Below are 19,544 nucleotides of genomic sequence, written 5' to 3' on the forward strand. Positions count from 1 at the left end.
TCTTCCTTCCTTGCACAAAATCTAAGGAGGACGTGAAGAGTCTGCATACAGATTAAGACTCTACTGAGTCAGCCCTACCATCCACAGTCAACAGAGCAGGGGACAGAGAGAAAGTGAGTGTGGTGTGTGCAGGAGAAGCTATTCAATGGCTCCCGGGGGCAGTGGAGGTGGGGTTCCTTCAGAAAGCAATGGCCATGGCCAGATGAGCATTTCTGAATTGATGTGAAATGCTCTCTTCTTTACTAATCACCACTGGAAATCTAACAGCTGTTTTTAATATTTTGATGCTAATCACCTGAAAGGCCATGGGGAGGAGGAAAGAGAGGAAGGCAGATTGTCTGCACAGCCCATGAGCCTATCAGTGCCTCAGCCTAAAGGTCTTAGAACAGGCTGGCTCCCATATGCTGCTGTTCTTATCCTGCCGTGAGGTCAAGGATATGGCCCACTTTTCTCTCTTGGCGGCCGCCACACCCATTCTCTCCCTGGGCGTTCTGTCCTCCTCTCCATCCCCATGACCAGCTGTGGACTAGCACGTGTCCCCCACTCCTCCCTCTTTCCTTGTAGCCTTCAAAGATAAGCTCACAGGCCCTGCTTATTTTAAAGAGTTCACTGCTAGTCACTGTAGAGAAATAGGTAACAGGCAAAGAAAATAATGAAAGACAGGGAAATTACAAAGACTACAGAATCTTTCAACATGACCATGTCACTCCCTTACTTAAAACCTTTGGGTCACTTCCCATCACCTACGGAACAAATCCCAAGCTCTTTAAGGAGGCACACAAAGTTCTCCAAGACCTTTGTCTGCGTTCACATCTCTACTCTGTACTTGCCAGCCATGTGCCCTTGAGCAAGTTACTTATTTCCTTGTCCTTCATTTTCTTCTGATGTAAAAAGGGAATAATAATACAGGTTGTTGTGAGAATTAAATGAGTTAATATATATAAAACCATAGGTTAGTATCTGGCACATAGTAAGTGTTCAAGAAATGTAATCTATTGCTATTACTATGATGATGAAGAAGAACATCTCTGCAACCTGTCCATTACTCCTTATCTTACAGTTGCTTGAAGTCCCCTCACATATGTTACCATGCTGTTAATCACCTCTGTGCTAATTTGCTCAATTCACCTGTATCTAGACAAACTTTACCTCCCCCAAGCCTGGCTCACATCTGAGTCTTTAGAGAAGATTCTACTCAAGCAAGCCTCTTTGGGAAGCATTCTATAACCATCTTCTCATCACCACACACTGGCTCAGGTATCTTCCTCTTTTTTTTTTTTTCAAAAGATTAAGTATCAATACTTTAATTTATTATATAATGTTAATTTTAATGTTAATGTAATTTACATAATATTCTTGAAATAACAGAATATAAAACTGACCAGTGCCAAGGGTTAAGGGTTGGGTGGAGGTGGAAGGGAAATGGGTGTGGGTATAAAAGGGCAATGCAAGGAATCCTTGTGGTGATGGAAAAGTTCTATACCATGATTACCTCAGTGCTAATATTCTGGTTGTGATATTGTACTACGGTTTTGCAAGATTTAACCACTGAAGGAATTGGGTGGAGTGTGCACAGGATCTCTCACTATTTCTCACAACTGTATATTTTAAAAATTTTTATTTTATATCGGAGTATAGTTGATTAACAATGATGTGTTAGTTACAGGTGTACAGCAAAGTGATTCAGTTATACCCATACAAGTATCAAGTCTTTTTCAAATTCTTTTCCCATTTAGGTTACTACAGAATATTGAGCTGAGTTCCCTGTGCTTACAGTAGGTCCTTGTTGGTTATCTATTTTAAATATAGTAGTGTGTACATGTTAATCCCAAACTCCCAGTCTATCCTCCCCTGCCCAACCCTTTCCCCCTGGTAATCATAAGTTCTCTCTCTAAGTCTGTGACAGGTATCTTCTTCTATATTCCTATAACGTCCTAATCATACCTCCATCAAGAATATATGTGTATGCTTTAATTATCTCGAGCTGCGTTACAACATATCCCAAAACTTAATGACTTCAAACAACAGCCATTTTATTTGCTCACAATTTTATGGGTCAAGAATTTAGGTTAAGCTTGGTTGGGTGGGTCTTCTGCTCCATATGGCATCAGCTGAGGTCATTCACTCAGCTGCATTCATTTAGCCACTGGACTGAATGGAAGGCCCATGAAGGGTCCACTCACATGTGTAGTGCCTCAGCATTCCTCTCACATTCTTGCTCCATGTGGCTAGCTTGGGCTTCCTCACAGCATGGTGGTCTTAGGGTAGATTGGCTCCTTACATGGTGGCTGTCTTCCAAGAAGAAGCATTTTAAGTGGCAAAAGCCGAAGCTGTAGATCCCTTAAGGCCCAAGCTTGGAAGTTACTTCCACCACATTCTACTGGTCAAAGCTAGTGATAGGACAAGCTCAAATTCAAGAGAAGGAATAAAAAGAATGTATAGCCGTCTTGAAGTCACCATGACAGGTCCCTCTCCCAATAAGATTCTGAGGTCCTTGAAGGCAAAGAAAGAATTCTATTAGTCTTGGTACCCCCAGCACCTAACTGGAAGGGGTGCCTGGTATAGAGTAAGTACTTAACAAGTTGATGTGTGAACTCCCACATAAACACGGAAAGCTCTAGAAGCAGACGAGCTGGCTTAACAAAACCCTCAAGGCAGCTCCTCTGAGACCTGCCAAAGCCTCCCACCCACGACCTCTGCTTCTCGTCACAACCATCTTCAGTTCATTCCCAGCACGACAAGATGTGCAAGCAATGCCAAAGTCACTAATCAAGTACCAGTGTCTTTAACTGGCTTTAACACAGATAAAGGGCAGAAGTGAAAGAAGTTAGTGTAGTTGGAATATTCTACATGCCTATCTAAAGGAGAGATAAAATATGAAATGCATCTGTGTAAACATTTTCAACCCTAGTGCTATGGGGATAGAGAACATCCCCAACCGAAAGGACTCTCTATTTTCCCTGTTTGGGAAAAACCCTCCCCCAAACCTCATGCAAACAGCAATAAAAATCAGTGGACTAGCCCATGAGGCTCACTCCTGAATTCCCTAAAGAAAGCCCTATTGCTTTTGCCTATGGCTTAGGGCAGCAGCCTGAGATTATAACAAGAATGCCAACCTTCCAAGACCAGGCGCCAGGGGCAGAGCCATGGGGAAGGGAGGGTATGGGGGTGAGTCAGCTCAGATCACCAGCAATTGTCTGTAGACAGAATGTGCAGGTCTTGTCTGCAGCCAGCATGGGTACAGGCACTCAATTTTTAATGAGCAAACCACTGAGAGGAAAACAAATACAGCTTTAAATATCTGAGTAAGCAGGTCGGCTTCTTTGTTCATCTTAGTGGCCCATATCTTCTCCAACGGGATCGATCAGGTCCATTCCTAACCTGGGATTCCAAGCAGCTGCAGGTACCTGAGAGGAGCACCCACAGACAGAGCCCACCTGGCACTCAATAGAGGTAGAGAAGCAGCTCTCCTTCCCTCACTGTAGTTGGGGACAACTTGACAGAGGCCAGCCATCCTGCAGAGAATCACTTATACAAGTTAGGAGTGTTCTGGATGTATGAAAAAGTGACCCATTTAGCAACTCTCTGGAATCCCTGAGAGTGAAAAGTGTTGCCCAAGTCACCATCTTGTCTTCTTATGAGGCAACCTAGGGTGTAGAAGACAGTGTGGAGGCAGAGAAAATACAGACCCCTTTTCCTTCGCATCATAAACCAGGAAGAATCCTGGCAGCTTTAACATGTAGTAAGGCAGGTGAGGGAGGGGCCATGTTTCATATTCCTCAGGTTGCCATGTTCCTTTTTCAGTGCCCTTCATTTCCCCTCAGAAACAAGGTATAAAGTAAAAGCCCCATGCCAAACATCGGTGTTTCCAACCATCAGATATCTAGTGAGCACCTACAACATATCAGGCCCCATTCCAGGCTGGAGATAGCAAAAAGAACCTAAGAGACAAGACGTCTGCTTTACTGGAATTTTCCAACAAGAAAATAAAATGTCAATTTCAGCTCATGATAAGTGACACGAAGAGAATAAACTAGGAGAGTGGGAAGTGTAATAGAGAATGGCTTCTTTAAGTAGAGAACACCTCTCTGAAAAGGTAACATTTGGAGCTAGGCCTTCAGTGATGACACAGGGAGAGCCATAATCTGGGAGAGAAGAGCCCCACCAAGAGGGAACAGCAAGCGCAGCCTTGAGACAGAAATGAGCTTGGTGTCTTTAAGGCCCAGAATGAAGGCCAATGCAAAAAAAAGAAACACAATGTGAGATAGACTACATTGTGCAGGGGCTACATCATGCAGGGCCTTGAATATCACAGTAAAGCATTTGGATTTTATTTTACTCCATATTCTGCCTAAATATTACTACTCCTGGTTCTTTAGCACTACAATGCTCTATTTATCAGAGACGTGGATGCTCCAAAACAGAGGTCCTCAAAATGTGGTGCCCAGACCAATAACATTGGTATCACTCTGGGAATTTATTAAAAATGCAAACCGCTGAATCAAAAATTCTGAAGGTGGGGTCCATCAATCTGTGTTTAGTAAGCCCTCCAGGTGATTCTGATGCATGGTAGTTTGAGAACCACTGCTCCAGAGAAAATACCTTTCTAGACTGCCAAAACTTCCTTAAGAACAACACATTGTTAAAGAAGACAAGAAAATGTGCATTATATGTTTTATCTTTTAAAAAAAAGGAAATAAAAACAGTATATGATCTTTTCTGGATAATTCATGATCCTCATTGTGTGGACTCTGCCATGTTCTTAGGGTCTATGAAAGCTGTTAAAGCTGCTTGTTCCTATACTTATTGGCCTGAGATGACTATTCTTTGTGAGTTTTTGTGCTTGCTTTTTATAGCTGTTCTATAGCTTTCTTTGTTCTTAAGTATTGGCTTTACTTAATAATAGTAGAACAGTGAAATAAGAAATAGACATACCCAAATATAAGTGCTAGTTTTTATTAGATTCATAAGACATAAAATTACTTTGTCATTTGCTATAAAGTCTTCAAAATGCTTACCCTCAAATTTTGTACTTCACTTTTCTCAGACCATGGCACTGACATAAAAAACCAATGAAAAGTTTTATGTATGCTTAATTGAAGTCCTGCAGGGTGAAGACAGAGATAATGGAACAGAAATATGACTTGAAGAGGTAATAGCTGAGGCTTTTCCAAAACTAATTACATGTATCAATTGACAGATTCAAGAAATCCAAAACTGAAAATAAAGTCAAACCTAGTTACTTTAAAGTAAAAGTGCTAAAGACCATAAACAAAGAAAATATCTTAAAAGCAGCCAGAGGGAGAATACAGACTGCCATCACAGGAGCAATAATTAAACTGACAGCTAATTTCTCAACAGCAACACTGGAAGCCAAAAGACAATGGAATAACAGCTTCAAAGTGCTGGAAGAAAATAACCTTCAACTTTCACACCTTTGTAAAGTCGAAAAATCCTAAGTTGAGCCATCATAAGTCAGGAACCATCTATATACTTATTACATTATACTTATTAAATGCTCAACCTCATTAATGATCAGATAAATGCAATTAATACCTCAGTGAGATTCTACTACAAACTCACTAGAATGGCTAAAATTCAAATGACTGACAACACCAAATGTTGATGAGGATAATTAGCATGTACACCGTTGGTAGAAACGTAAGCTGGCATGATCACTTTGCTCAACTATTTGGTGATATTTACTAAGCAGGGATATATATGTGCATTCTGTATAACCCAGGAATTCCACCTCTAGGCTTATATTCACTAGAAATGCATATACTTCCTGGAGGAAGGATATAAGTGCTTTATGAGTCTGAGGGTATGCAGTGGGGACAAGATGTTTGAAGAGATTATAAAAGTACAAGACAGTCTTTTAGTGCTTTTTCTCTGCTCCTGTGAGACTTTGAATAGAAAAGCTTTGCAACTGAATGTTTTAGAAATGCTTGGTCATCTGGGAGCCTTTAAGGTATGGGTCAGTACTCTGAATGTCGGACCTGAATTCAAAATCTTGCCTTTTTACTTTTCTAGCTGTGTGAATTGGGCAAATTCCTTAACTTCCTTGGGCCTCATTTATAAAATGGAAATAGTTATAAGGCTGAAATTAAAGTGCTAACTAGTGCACCTGTTAAGATACTTGTCCCTTCTCCCAAGACAGGTAGAGAGAAAAGGAACTAGGATTTGCCCAAAAGTCTAGGCTTTAGGCAAGAAGGAGTCAGGGAATCTGTGAGAGTACAACAGGTATAAGAGTAGGAAAGATATTTAAGACAATGGAATTGGGGGACAAGAGGAGATGGGTCACAAAAACAGATTAAGAAACTACATGCAGATGCTGAGAACAGAAAGGAAGGTTGGCTTCATAGTCCTCTGAGCTACCAAACCAAGATTCTTTAAATTAACCCTGACCAGCAATGGTCAAGTGGCTCTAGGGACGAGGAATGGAAGTGTGGTGAGATAAGAAACTAGACAAGGCATTATATAACTCCTCCTTTGTGTGCACACACAACAGGCAAGAGTGTTTTTGTAATTTCATCTGGACTCCCATAGCACCCTTTACGTTCCTCTGTTCTAGCACATGTAAGATGACCAATAATAAGTCGCATATCTGTCCGCTTGCCACTACACTCTGAATTTCTGAAAAATAAAGACAGGGTAGTACTTGTCTTTGAACCCAAGCACCTAACAGAGTGACTAGCATAAGAGGCTTCCAATAAATACTGAATGAATGAATAGACAAATGAAAGAGTCTATGGTGTCATTTCGCTTGCAAGCATCAGAGATCTGGAACTGCACGCCATCTATGAAAACTCTCCAAACGGAGTGCACTGAATCTCCTTCCCAGTCCCCTTCGGCCTCATCCACACTTCGCCACCACCAACTTCTTCCCAGTCCTGCAGGGAGAAGCCTGGAGCCTGAGGGTATATTTCCTGGCTTCTTTTATTTCACCAAAAATATTCCATTAGTTGACTGATGTTTACCTGAATGTTGCTTCTATTTTATTCTCCAGATCTGGGTGAGACTAGATTCTTGACAGTGACTATGACAAAATGATGTTGCCTTCCTCATGATCCGCCCCTGTCTCCATTCTTTACTTTTGGTTGAATAACTGGGGTTAGGTCTCAAGGTAGTCCAAGTGAAGAAATACAGTGCCTGGTCTGGAAGAAGATGTCCTATCCTCAGAAAGAGCTGCAGGACTTGGCTAAGACGTACCGGCATGAACTAGGGGGGACACATGTGGGAGCGAGTTCAAGGATGATAAACAGGAGAGGAAGGAGGGGAGCAGAATACAAAGGCGAGGGAGGGGTTGTTGGCTTGGGAACCCCCTTAAAGTTAGGATGACTGTATTTCTGAATGGCTCCTTGAAGCTTGGACACAATGCCTTACAGTAAGTTACAGGGAGAGGCTGCAGTACAATGGCAGAACATTGAAGAAGGGGTCGGAATGCTCAGGGAGACAGAAATGTTCGAACAACATTTATGTGAGATCTATGCTTCCTGGGAGGGTTCAGAGGACATTTCCCTGCTTTAGGCAATAAGGAGTATGTCAGTCAGGGGCAACTACATCTCTGAGAAGCTTAGAGATGACTGTCCACTGTAGGCCAGGGTGAGAAGACGTGACTCTGCCATATAATTGGGCTCCATAGTCTCCGTGGGAATGATGGGATTCCAGAATAAAAAAGGCCAGAGGTCAGTGCTTAACCATCAGAGTCAAGGTGAACATAAACTACAACAAGCCCAGAGGGACAACCAGAGTGCCTCTACCCACAAGGGTTTTGATGATGGCTAATAGACCGTGGTGTTCCTGGGACTGGGTTAGACGATCAGCCAATAAAGGTATTACACGATTTTATAACAAGAAAAAAAAAAGTCAAGAGCTATCAAGGAGAATGTTGATGTGCCCATAATCTCCAGATCTGAGTCAGTTCTCAGACCCCAAACCTGGGTTCCCTTGAGAAAGGATCCTGCAATGTCTCCCACACTAGTGAAGTTTTCAGGGATTCAATGATCTAATGCATGTCAGGATATCCCCTCCCAGATAAAGAACAAGTTATTACACTTTGGGCTTACTACTACAAAGAAAGAAATCCAATGCTTGGTAAGCCCCTTTGGGTTTTGGATAAACATAACCTATAGTAGGGAATACTGCTCCAACATATGTACTGGGTGATTTAAGACATTCATGGTTTTGAATGGGGCCCAGAACAAGAGAGGGCTCTGCAGTAGATCCAGGCTGCCATGCAAGGTGCCCTTGGTTCATATGATCCAGCAGATCCAACAGTGCCAGAGGTATCTGTGATGGACAGGGATGCTGTGTAGAGTCCTTGGCAAGCCCCAATAGGAGAGCCATAGGATAGACTCCTACGGTCCCTCTGGAGCCACGTTCTTGAGAAGAGAATGAACTTCTGTTTGAAAAACAGCTCCTAACACGTTACGGGGCCATATTAGAGACTGCCATGTTTTTTTGCTTCTCTTTATACCTAATTTCTTGAAAAAATTATCTACATCTCCACTATCTCCACTTACTCTTTTTCCACTCTGTTTTGAAACTACTCCAAATTAGGTTTTCATCCCCACAATTCCACTAAAACTGCTTTTGTGAAACTCATCAATGACTTCCATGTTCCAAAGTCAATGACTAATTTTAAGTCCTCTTTGTACTTCATTTCTCAGCAGCATCTGACCCAATTGGATACGCCCTTCTTGAAATAGCTTCTCCCCTTGTTCTCTGGGACTTTCCTCTTTCTTCCTGTCTCACTGGTTCCTCATCACCTTGGCTGGTTCTTCTCATATCCCCAACCACTAATGCTGGGGTTCCCAAGGCTCAGCCCCAGGTTGCTTTCTGTTCCACCTATACTCTCTCTTCCTAGGTGACCTTATTCCATCCATAGTTTCAATTTTTTTATGTGCTTCCCACTCTCCAATTTATACTTCTAACCCTATCCTCCCCCCTGAACTCCAGGCTCATGTATCCAACAGTCTATTAGACTTCTCTACTAGGCATCTGACAGACTTAATTCCAAAGCCAAATTCTGGCTCCCCTATCTCCAAACCTGTACCTCCAACAGGTTTCCCCATCTTAGTAAACAACAGGTCTATTCCTCCAGCTGCTCCGACCCAAGACCTTGACTCATCTTTGCTTCTTTCTTTCCAGACTCACATTCCCTTCATCAGAAAATCTTGCCAGTTATTCCTTCAAAAAATTTAGAATCTGGTAAATCCTTAGTCTAAGTTACCATCATCTCTTGCTTAGATTATCGAATCCTGTTTTCATACTTCCATTTTTGCCCTATTCAATTTATTTTAAAAGCAGCAGCCAGAAGGATCCTGTCCCACTTCTACTGAAAACCCTCCACAAGCTTCCCACCTCCTTCAGGGTAAAATCCAAAGTCCTTGTGGTGACCCACAAAGCCCCACAAGGTCTGCACCGCCTCTGCTTCCAGATTCCCTCTGACCTCACTGCCTACCGTTTTCCCTGAGCCCTCTCTGGACACCCCTTTTCTTTCTTTTTTTTTTTTTTTTAATTTATTTATTTAGTTTTGGCTGTGTTGGGTCTTCGTTTCTGTGCGAGGGCTTTCTCTAGTTGTGGCAACTGGGGGCCACTCTTCATCACGGTGCGCGGGCCTCTCACTATCGCGGCCTCTCTTGTTGCGGAGCACAGGCTCCAGACCCGCAGGCTCAGTAGTTGTGGCTCACGGGCCTAGTTGCTCCGCAGCATGTGGGATCTTCCCAGACCAGGGCTCGAACCCGTGTCCCCTGCATTAGCAGGCAGATTCTCAACCACTGCTCCACCAGGGAAGCCCCGCCCCTTTTGTCTTGGACTTGCTTCCTTCAGTCAGCCTCAGGGCTCACTCCCTCACTTCTGCTCCAACTCCACTTCCTCAGAGATACTACTCCTTTCCATCTCCTAGAACCCTCTATATTTCTCTTCCTAGCAGGTCTCACTAGTTGGTAGATTATACAACACATTAATTTTATTGTCTGGCCCACCCCAGTAGATTGTAGGTTCTGGGAGAGCAATAGCTTGTTTGATTTCTTTGTCCTCAGCCCCTAGAACAGTGGCTGCAATAAGATAAATCCTCAATAGATTTTTGTTGAGTGCATGAATAAATAGCAAGTCTTTTGTAAATCCTAGGGTATAGGAGGGGAAATGTAGGTAAAAAATGCTTAAGACCTATGTACACAATGGGATATTACTGAGCCATAAAAAAGAATGAAATCTTGCTGTTTGCAACAACATGGATGGACCTAGAGGGTATTGTGCTAAGTGAAATAAATCAGACAGAGAAAGACAAATATTGCATGATTTCACTTGTATGTGGAATCTAAAAAACAAAACAAGCAAAACAGATACAGACTCATAGATACAGAGAAACTGGTGGTCGCTAGAGGGAAAGGTACATCGAAATAGGTGAAAGAGATCCAGAGGTACAAACTTCCAGTTATAAAATAAACAAGTCATGGGGATGTAATATATAGCCCAGAGAATATAGTCAATAATATTGTAATAATATTGTATGGTGACTGATGGTTACTAGACTCATCCTGGTGATCAATTTCTAATGTATATAAATGTCAAATCACTATGTTGCACACCTGAAACTAATATATTATACGTCAACTATACTTCCATTTAAAAATTTAAAATAAAAAATAGAAGTCAAAAAATTGTTTAAAAACAAATGACTAAGACTTTTGGAAGCTCCCCGTTTGGTACCCTTCCCCACAGCATAGGGTATATACCTTTGTAGGTCACAACAAATAGTTTTAACCAGAAAAGTGTAATCAAGCATACCAAAAACTGGTTTTATTGCTTTTTTTTGGGTTTTTTTTTTTTTTGGTTTTATTGCTTTTGCTGGTCTGAACATAGGATATTAACTTGTTTTGGAGATTTGACACAGATCCATTTGCTATAGCAAATTCAGACGTAAACACCCTAATCCACGTATATTTTCTTCTCCCCTGTGAAGTCCCACGCGGCCAGGTCTGGACTCACAGACAGACACCAAGAGTTTCCTAGATGCCTGAGTGCCACCATCCACCCCCCTCAAAAGTCCCCCCTACCCTCGTTCAGCAGAACCTGAAATTACACAATTTACAATTCATTGACCTCTGATAAAAGCAAGTCACGCCCCAAGGAGAGCTGCAAACAAAAGCGTTCCTGAGCCAGATTCCTTGTTGACACTGGTCTCTGGTTACACCCCAGGCATAAAAACGGAGGAAATTCGGTCTTCAAAGCTAGTGCATCCCCACTTTTGTCTGTCCCCAGCGGAATCCCTTCCCCCACTCCATCCTCCCCATGAGGCACACTCTGGGAGTTCAAAAACACAAATGCTGCCGGGGATTTTCAGGTTACACAGGATAAATGATAGATAGATAGACAGATGATAGATAGATCGATCCAAAGTAACTTATAGGTCCCGGCTCATGTTACTTGCCTTGGCAAGGGTTTAAAGCCTTAAACAATTCCTCTCAAGTATGCCCTGCTGTGAATCCCCTTTCCTGTTCATAAACCTTTCTTGGCCCAGACCCCAGGAGTCACCTTTCAGAAGAATCTGGCCACTCCCAGCACGCCCTCTTTCAGTCTCCTCACAAAGCAGAGACTTTTCCCAAGGAGCCAGGTCCACCCCATAGGGGCAAGGCCACAAGGCTGACATCTCACGGGTAATTACCTTGTCCCCAGAATTCCAGAGAGGGCTCTCCTCGGACCCTTCTCAGTGTCCTGGACTGTGAGTCTCCTGTTTGCTTGGGGCTGGGTCAGGGGCCTGGATGAAGCACCACCCTCATTACACACCATCAGCAGATTTCACTCATCAACCCTGACTTCTGTTCTCTTGGCCTCACCCACCTTCGCAACACAGTGTCACAGAGCCAGAGACCAGGGGTAAGATACAGTGGTACTCGTTACTCACAATTTGGGCTGGTTTGGTCCATCTATGCTAACCAAACGAATCATTTTTACAGAAGCCCAGAAAGTGGAGGCCAACGTGCTAAAGGGCAAAGAGCCTGTTAGGGTCAGAGATGCGGCAGGAATCCCCACCTTACAGATCCAGACCAGGTTCCTCCTGTGGCACCAGCCTCTTCACTTACATTCTTCAGAGTTTCTCTCTTCCTGTTCCTCTCTCTCGTCCTACTATTGAAACTTCCTTAGGGAGTTTTTTCTTCCAGAGTTTCCATCCAAACCCAGCCCACAGGCACATCTCAGTAACTTCCCCTTGTCCTACTTAAAAGTGCACAGCTCTGCTCCCCCAGCATCCTCAGCCCACTTGTTGGGCTCAGAGCCTCCACTGCTCCCTTCTTGCCTTCATACACATTCTGTCGTAAAGAATTTTGGAGTTCTTAAAGCATGTTTATGCACCTCACTGATGATGGGGAAGTGGGTTCTTTTCTTCATTTTCACAGGTGCTGGGGTTGAGATGCCAAGTAAGGGTCTTGTCCACAACCACCCAGTGGGTGAGTCACAGAGCCCAGGGGTAGGGTCTTCATTCCCCATCTCCTCTTCTAAAGGTCTTTCACGTTCCATCTTGTCTCCCTCCATGGAGTGGTTCCCAGGACACCATCCTCACCCAACATTTTCCTGTACACACATTCACTCCCCCGGACTCTGTCACCTGTCAGCTTCCAAGTTTCCAAATGTGTATATTTCTATTATTTCCTAGACATCTCCACACTTGGATGACACTTCAGGAGCCCTACGCTTCCCTAAGTACGCCTACCTCACTTACCATAGCATGCTGTCAGCTTAAGGGTTAAGAGTCTGAAATCAGACAGACCCTTATCCGTGTTCCGGCTCTGCTTCTTACCTTCAGTGTGACGTTAGTCAAGTTATTTAACCTCTGAGAGCCTCAGTCCCTTCATTTGTACATTGAGAGTATGACTATTTATCTCATGGGGCAACTGTGAAGATTAAATAAGGATATGGTGGCACATGGTAAGGACACAGTTAAACAGTAACTATCATCTTCATCATCATCATCAGTATCTCTTACCTGAGATGGCAGGAGTCTCCTCATTATTCTCTTGCCCCCAAGTGTGCTACACCCCAGCTCCCCTCTACACCTCTACCATCACCTCCAGCACCCCACCCCATGTCCAGGCTGTCTACAGGTTACCTTTCACAAATACATATGCCTAGAAGAAAAATTAAGGAAATTTTAAGGAAATGTTTGCTTCCATACAAATACAAGCAAAAGAATAAAAATTAATTAATTTTAAAAACTGAAATTTCACTACACACTCCCACTCCTCACCTCCCATCTCCCACCCCACCCCACCCCCCCAAAAAAACCATCTGTAAATTCTGACCAGATTTTTCATTAGGAAACATATCACTCCCCAGATAAAAGTGAAACAATCTCCCACCACACCTTCAAGAAACAGACTGGGTTCTAGCTCTATCGAGCCGCTCAGTAGTCCCCAAACAGCAGACCCTTGCTGAAGAGGTTAAGAACCTGGGCTCTGGGGTTCAGATCCTGGCTCTCCCACTCTCTAGCGTGCAGCTGTGGGCAAGCAGCATAACCTTGCTCTGCTTCAATTTTCTCTTGATTAAAATAGGGATAAAATCTGCCCCAAAACTTTCATGTGAGAATTCAATGAGATAATCCATGAAAAATAGTTGGCAGGGGGCTGCACACAATAAACTCTCAACAAGTACTAGGCACTCTTACTATTATTAGGGTTCATATGCCTTTGCCCTTTGTCTGTGCTAGTTCCACAGGATCCCATCGCCACCACTAGCTCCTCACTTCCTGTTTGTCTAGGCATCTGCAAGACACCTCCTCCGTGAAGCCCTTCTGGATTGATGCTTCTGAATTCCCTTTGTGGCAGGTACATATCCTTTTCTCTATAGCCCTTTTCACTCTGGCCTATCTGCATATTTTTGCCTAGAGGTCTCCTTTACTACGTCACAAGCATCTTGAAGAAGACAAGTTTCTTGCCCATTGCAAGAGAGAAGCTGAGAAGAGAGGAAGAAGATGGTGGGGGGAAGAGGGAAAGTGGGAAGTAATGCTGATGCCTGAGCTGTAAACTCTCCAAATTTTAATGGTTTACCTTAACCAAAACTTATAATGTTAAATAGCATTATATTGACCCATAGATTCTCAGTATTATCCTCCCAATGAACATTTTTAAATATTTAAGAACCCCCATTTACGTCATATCACATCTGCCTCCAACTCCACCCCTCAGACTAGAATCCATTTGAGGGAGGGTGCCATTTTGGTGCCACTCTTTCCTAACATTCTCTTTTTAAATCGTTCTTGTAAAAGAAATCGGAAATTGTTATGAATTTATCATATCTGTTCTTTATCCAAAGATCCTGGTCTAACAGCAAGCTGCTTTGCCTTGGAAGAATATGCTGTGCAGGGGGAAGAACCACAGGAGCCAAGGCTGTGAGAGCCGTAAATGCACAAACCTGCACCGAGCCTCTGCGAGACTCATAACACACACTCACAACAGATATTCTGGCCCCAAAGACCAAGACGTTTTATTTGCCATTATATATGTTCTTTCCAGGAATTAAATGCCTCATGGCAAAGGAGAAAGAAATAGTTTTCCCACATCACCATCTTCTCCTCTCAACATCTCCATCAAATTCATACTTTCCACGTATCTATTAAAAACTGGGGCTATGGGGACTTCCCTGGTGATCCAGTGGTTGAGAATCTGCCTTTCAGCGCAGGGGACACGGGTTCGATCCCTGGTCAGAGCACTAAGATCCCACATGCAACTAAGCCTGTGTGCTGCAACTACTGAGCCCCACACTCTGGAGCCCATGCACCACAACTAGAAAGAAGCCCACACGTTGCAACCAAGAGTCCGCTTGCCGCAATGAAAGCCCCCGCATGCCACAACGAAGATCCTGCGTGCCACAACTAAGACCCAACACAGCCAAATTAATTAATTAATTAATTAATTTTTTAAAATGTTCATTTAAAAAAGCATGGGGCTATAGTTTATGCAAACAGTCCAAAGCAAATGAGGAAAGCTCAACATCTCCTGGAAATGATATTTCTGCATTTTACAAAAAAATAAACACATCTCATATCTTCCTTTGTTTGTCATGGCACCAAAGAAAGAGAGAGAGAGAGAGAAAGTCTAGATTCTGTTCATTTCAATCTGGAATGCAAATGACAGACACCAGCCTTCCCATCTCACAATGAATGCCTTGGAGAATGGTGATGTGCCAGGGGTGGGGGAAGAGCTGTTTTTAAAGAACCAAAGCAAAACTGCAGAAACTGGAACGCCCAAATGTTTGCAGTGTCTAAACTGGCCAAGAAACTGGTGTGAAAGCCCATAGCCCAAGCTTGCAGGTACCTGAGTGGCCCGGAAGTGCAGAGCTCTCTGGGCTGAATACTGTGAACTGTAGGTGCAGGTTACAGATGGGAGGTTTGGTTCTGGGAACATGCCAAGTACATAACAAAACTCAATTGAAGGGAGCCAAGTATAAGATCGTAACCCGAACTTGAATATATATAAAAGGAGAATTGTCATATTTTTCTTTAAGAGTTAATTTAAATACTGAGTAGGAGAAGGTAGCACCATATTTACTTTTCACTGAGTACATTTTCATGATAGGGTCAGCCCTACAGAAACAAAATTCTCCTGCATGTCATTTAGTTCTCCAAGCATTATATCAGACTCAGTCCTAGCTTCATCAAAATAAAAACAGTTTAACTTTGTTTAAAGAATGTTTATAGAAACTTGTATATTTAAAGTCCAAGTGTAAAATGAAGCAGCCAGGAATATCCTAACACTAAAACAACACAGTTCTAACTTAGATCACAGTTTTGCCTATTTTAATCTCCAGATTGACTTATACTGGTGGAATGGATTGGGAAAGATGAGAAAGGAATGAATATTGATGAATGAATGATGAATATATATATTTTTTAATATTATCTCATTTAAAAATGAATATTTTTTAAGCCTTTACAAAATGCTAGGCTCTGTTGAGATTCCTTACAAACATTTCTGATCCTTACAACAGTCCCATGAGATAGGTATTACTACTCCTATCTTACTGATGAGGATACTGAAGCTCAGAGAAGCTAAGTAACTTACCCAAGATCACACAGCCAGTGAATGGCAGAGACAAAATTCAAATTTTTATACTTAGGATTTTTCCTTGCCACATTTAATAAGAGCCTTTATATATATCACTGGGTATTACAGAAAGTATGATGCAGACATTGGTATTAATGAAACTTCTTAAAGTGAAGTGATTTGGGATCAGATTTTACTACTCATTAGAGAGGAATTTCTCGGAAAGTGTTTATGTATTGTATTTTTTAACATGTCAAAATTTGAACTTGGGGGCTTCCCTGGTGGTGCAGTGGTTGAGAATCTGCCTGCTAATGCAGGGGACACGGGTTCGAGCCCTGGTCTGGGAAGATCCCACATGCCGCGGAGCAACTAAGCCCGTGAGCCACAACTACTGAGCCTGCGCGTCTAGAGCCTGTGCTCTGCAACAAGAGGGGCCGCAACAGTGAGAGGCCCGCGCACCGCGATGAAGAGTGGCCCCTACTTGCCACAACTAGAGAAAGCCCTTGCACAGAAACGAAGACCCAACACAGCAAAAATAAATTAATAAATTAATAAACTCCTACCCCCAACATAAAAAAAAAAAATTTGAACTTGGGATTTATACTCCAATTTGCAATACTTTAAAAATATTATCTCCTCTAATTTAGAGATCTTTTCACGTTTTCCTTTTTTATTTTATTTTTTTGATGTAGTTCTGGAATTATAAGTGAAAAAAGAAATCCTAATTTAGCATGTTCTCTGCACTTCCAATTTTTTTAGCCATTACTAGTAGCTCCTATATACACAAACACGTGAGAAATCTCTAAAGTAAATTTTCAGTTTTGAAAACAACAGCTAATCACATCAAAGAAAAGTAGGCACTGGCAGACACTTTCTAGAAAACAGTATTAATATATAATTATTTTAGGAGAAACTATGACTCTGTTAACACCTCCCCCCAAATTAAATGACCTAATCAGATCACTTAGAGAAATAAGTGCTTTTCCCTGCCCTACCCTCAACTCATATTGCTATTTAACTTGCTTTTAAACAAACAAGAATTTTTAAACACTTTCTATCCTTTAAACAAATGTTCTTTGCTTGGCTAAATGACAATGTTCCAGAAATGCCTACCACAGAAGCATAAAAAACCCTTGGCAACATTCCAGAAGAAATTCACCCTGCATAATGTGTTCCAGCAAACGCTCAATAGCTTTTCTGGTGAACCTGCTAGTTCTGTGTGCACTTGAACAGGATCTGAAAAGAACAAAAGAAAAAACTGATAGACATTTTCCTTTTTGTTAGTCTGGTGAAGTAGCCCTCAGCTCGAACGAGCAAACTTTCCAAACTTGGAAAAATGAAGGCATGTATGGCTAACCTAAACCCGGCCCTGGGCTCTGATGTAAACTTTGTTTTACTACATTTGATTCCCTGAAATTCAAGTATGATTATATTGTCTGTCTTTTTATCTAATAAAATGTGCATTAGCATTTGATTCTCTTTGGAGTGTAGTATTTGTTTATATGAATGTATTCATTCAAATGATTAGTAGTGCTGTCATAATGAGAATGCTTTAGATTAGACATAAACTCTCGATATAATATTAAAAAGAGGGAGACTAGAGGGACAAACCTCTTCAGAACGTTTCAGAAGTGTGTTCATAATTGGCTAAGGCTATCAACTTCTCCAGATACTTATGAGAATTTCACCAAGTGCAAAAACTTAAAGATGAAATCCATTTCCCTTTTATAAAGTGAAATAGATGCAAGTTTTAATATTTTATGCCCCTTTGCAACTTTTTCTTGGGGTGAACATTTCCTACTTAAGAAGTCAAATGGTTGGACATTTTACAGTCTATGAAACTGTACCGACGATACATTTAACCCCAGTTCTCTTTGAACATGGGGGGAGGCAGTGTTGGGCTGGGCTGACACAGTGTGTACTGAAAGCCCGTTTGACCTTAAATGCCCTGACGGGGCCAGGGGAGGATGATTGGAAAGGTGAAATTTTCTCCATTTGATGTTCTAGGACACATGCATAGAGCTGAAACTCAACCCATTTTGCAGGTGAGACCAATAGATACAAATGCCAGGCCTGGGGGAAAACTCGAACCCTGGGGAAGGACTGAAGGCACTAGAGCTTGCCTTCACACGCCTCCCACTGTCATTCCATCAGCCTGCTTCACGCAGAGCCTTTCTCTGGTTCCCCGGAGCCACTTGGAGGAGTGCAGCAGGAGGACCATTGGCCCAGGATTTAAAATATAGACTTTTGATGTTATCACAGAGATACCCTGATAGGATTGAAGAGAAAGGACTCATTGAACAACTTTAATGGCTAAATATAAACATTTTAAATGTACTATGCTGATTGTAACATTCTTCTGGCATTTCTTCATTTATTACTGTGCTGGAAGCCTCAAAATAATGGAAGAGACCCAGCTCTCGGGACCTCTGAGAGGCCCTGGCTACCAGGAAGACATGTGGTGTATTAAGAGAAGGCAAGATATTTACAAAACCGTCAACTGCTTTCTGCAGAAGAAAGCTGGGCCTCTAGACTCCCAGTCAGCAGAGTAAATTACGAAATGCAAAATCAGCACAAAACACATGGAAACTAAAGAGATTTTTGACTGACATCCTTATCCTGATCTCCTCTCCATCCTCAAAAGTAACCATGATTATGAGTCAAGGTGTTTCCTTCCAAATCTTTAAAAAGAAATACACACACACACACACACACACACACACACACACACACACAGAATAAATGATGTTATTTTATGTGTTTTTCTTAAATATTTGGTATAATGCTATACATATCCTAAAAATTGCTTTATTTATTTAACAGTATTTTGAAACGTATACATGTGGCTTCATATAGATTTATTTCAATACTTTTGGCTGCTGAATAGTACTCCATGGTTCGAAACCACCACTTTTATTTACCCATTTCCCTATTGAAGTACTTTCAGTATTTGTCTGTTGCTGATCTAATGCATTCTTCCAGCCTACTTAAGCCTTCCCTTCTCAGAAGTCTGACTGTACTTTATTCTCCTTAGTTTGTTCCACGTATGTGAGGTCTGTCTCCCAGACTAGAAAGTAAACTTCTAGAGAGCAACTTCTATGGCCAGTATCTAATAGAATCATTGCATCTATGTAATAATTTGACAAATGATAAACTTTGGCCTTTTGACTCTCTCAGAAAGCTTAATAGGAGCTTTGGACTCACAGAGGCTCAAAAAATTCTATTTATTTATTTCCACTTGTTCTAAAAACAGAAATTCTGTATTTTCAAAACAGGTTCAGCTAAAATTCACTTCCTTTCCTAATCTATATTTGTGGTGGTCAACATCTCCTTAAGATGTTCCAAATCCTAACACTGGTGATAAAGTTTGTTTCTTTTAAAGATGAGAGTGTGTGTGTGTGTGTGTGTGTGTGTGTGTGTGTGTGTACGCACATGTGAGAGAGTAGAGAAGAAGGAGTGGGAGGGGAAGGGGGAGGGGGAGGAGGAGGGGAGGAGGAGGGG

The 19,544-nt window shown here is 42.0% G+C and overlaps 1 long non-coding RNA gene across 3 annotated transcripts in view; it reads right to left on the bottom strand.

Annotated features, from left to right (window-relative positions):
• Positions 1-19,544, bottom strand: part of LOC307185416 — a 72,888-nt gene that overhangs the window by 20,936 nt on the left and 32,408 nt on the right. For 2 of the 3 annotated variants that reach the window (XR_013828047.1, XR_013828048.1), the window contains one exon: positions 17,044-17,279. The exons of the other annotated variant lie outside the window; for it this stretch is intronic. This is a non-coding gene — a long non-coding RNA (uncharacterized lncRNA). Of the gene's footprint in view, positions 1-17,043; positions 17,280-19,544 lie in introns of those variants that run through there. 3 annotated transcript variants of the gene reach the window in all.

This window comes from Stenella coeruleoalba (assembly GCF_951394435.1).
Source record: "Stenella coeruleoalba genome assembly, chromosome: 4".
Taxonomy (NCBI): domain Eukaryota; kingdom Metazoa; phylum Chordata; class Mammalia; order Artiodactyla; family Delphinidae; genus Stenella; species Stenella coeruleoalba.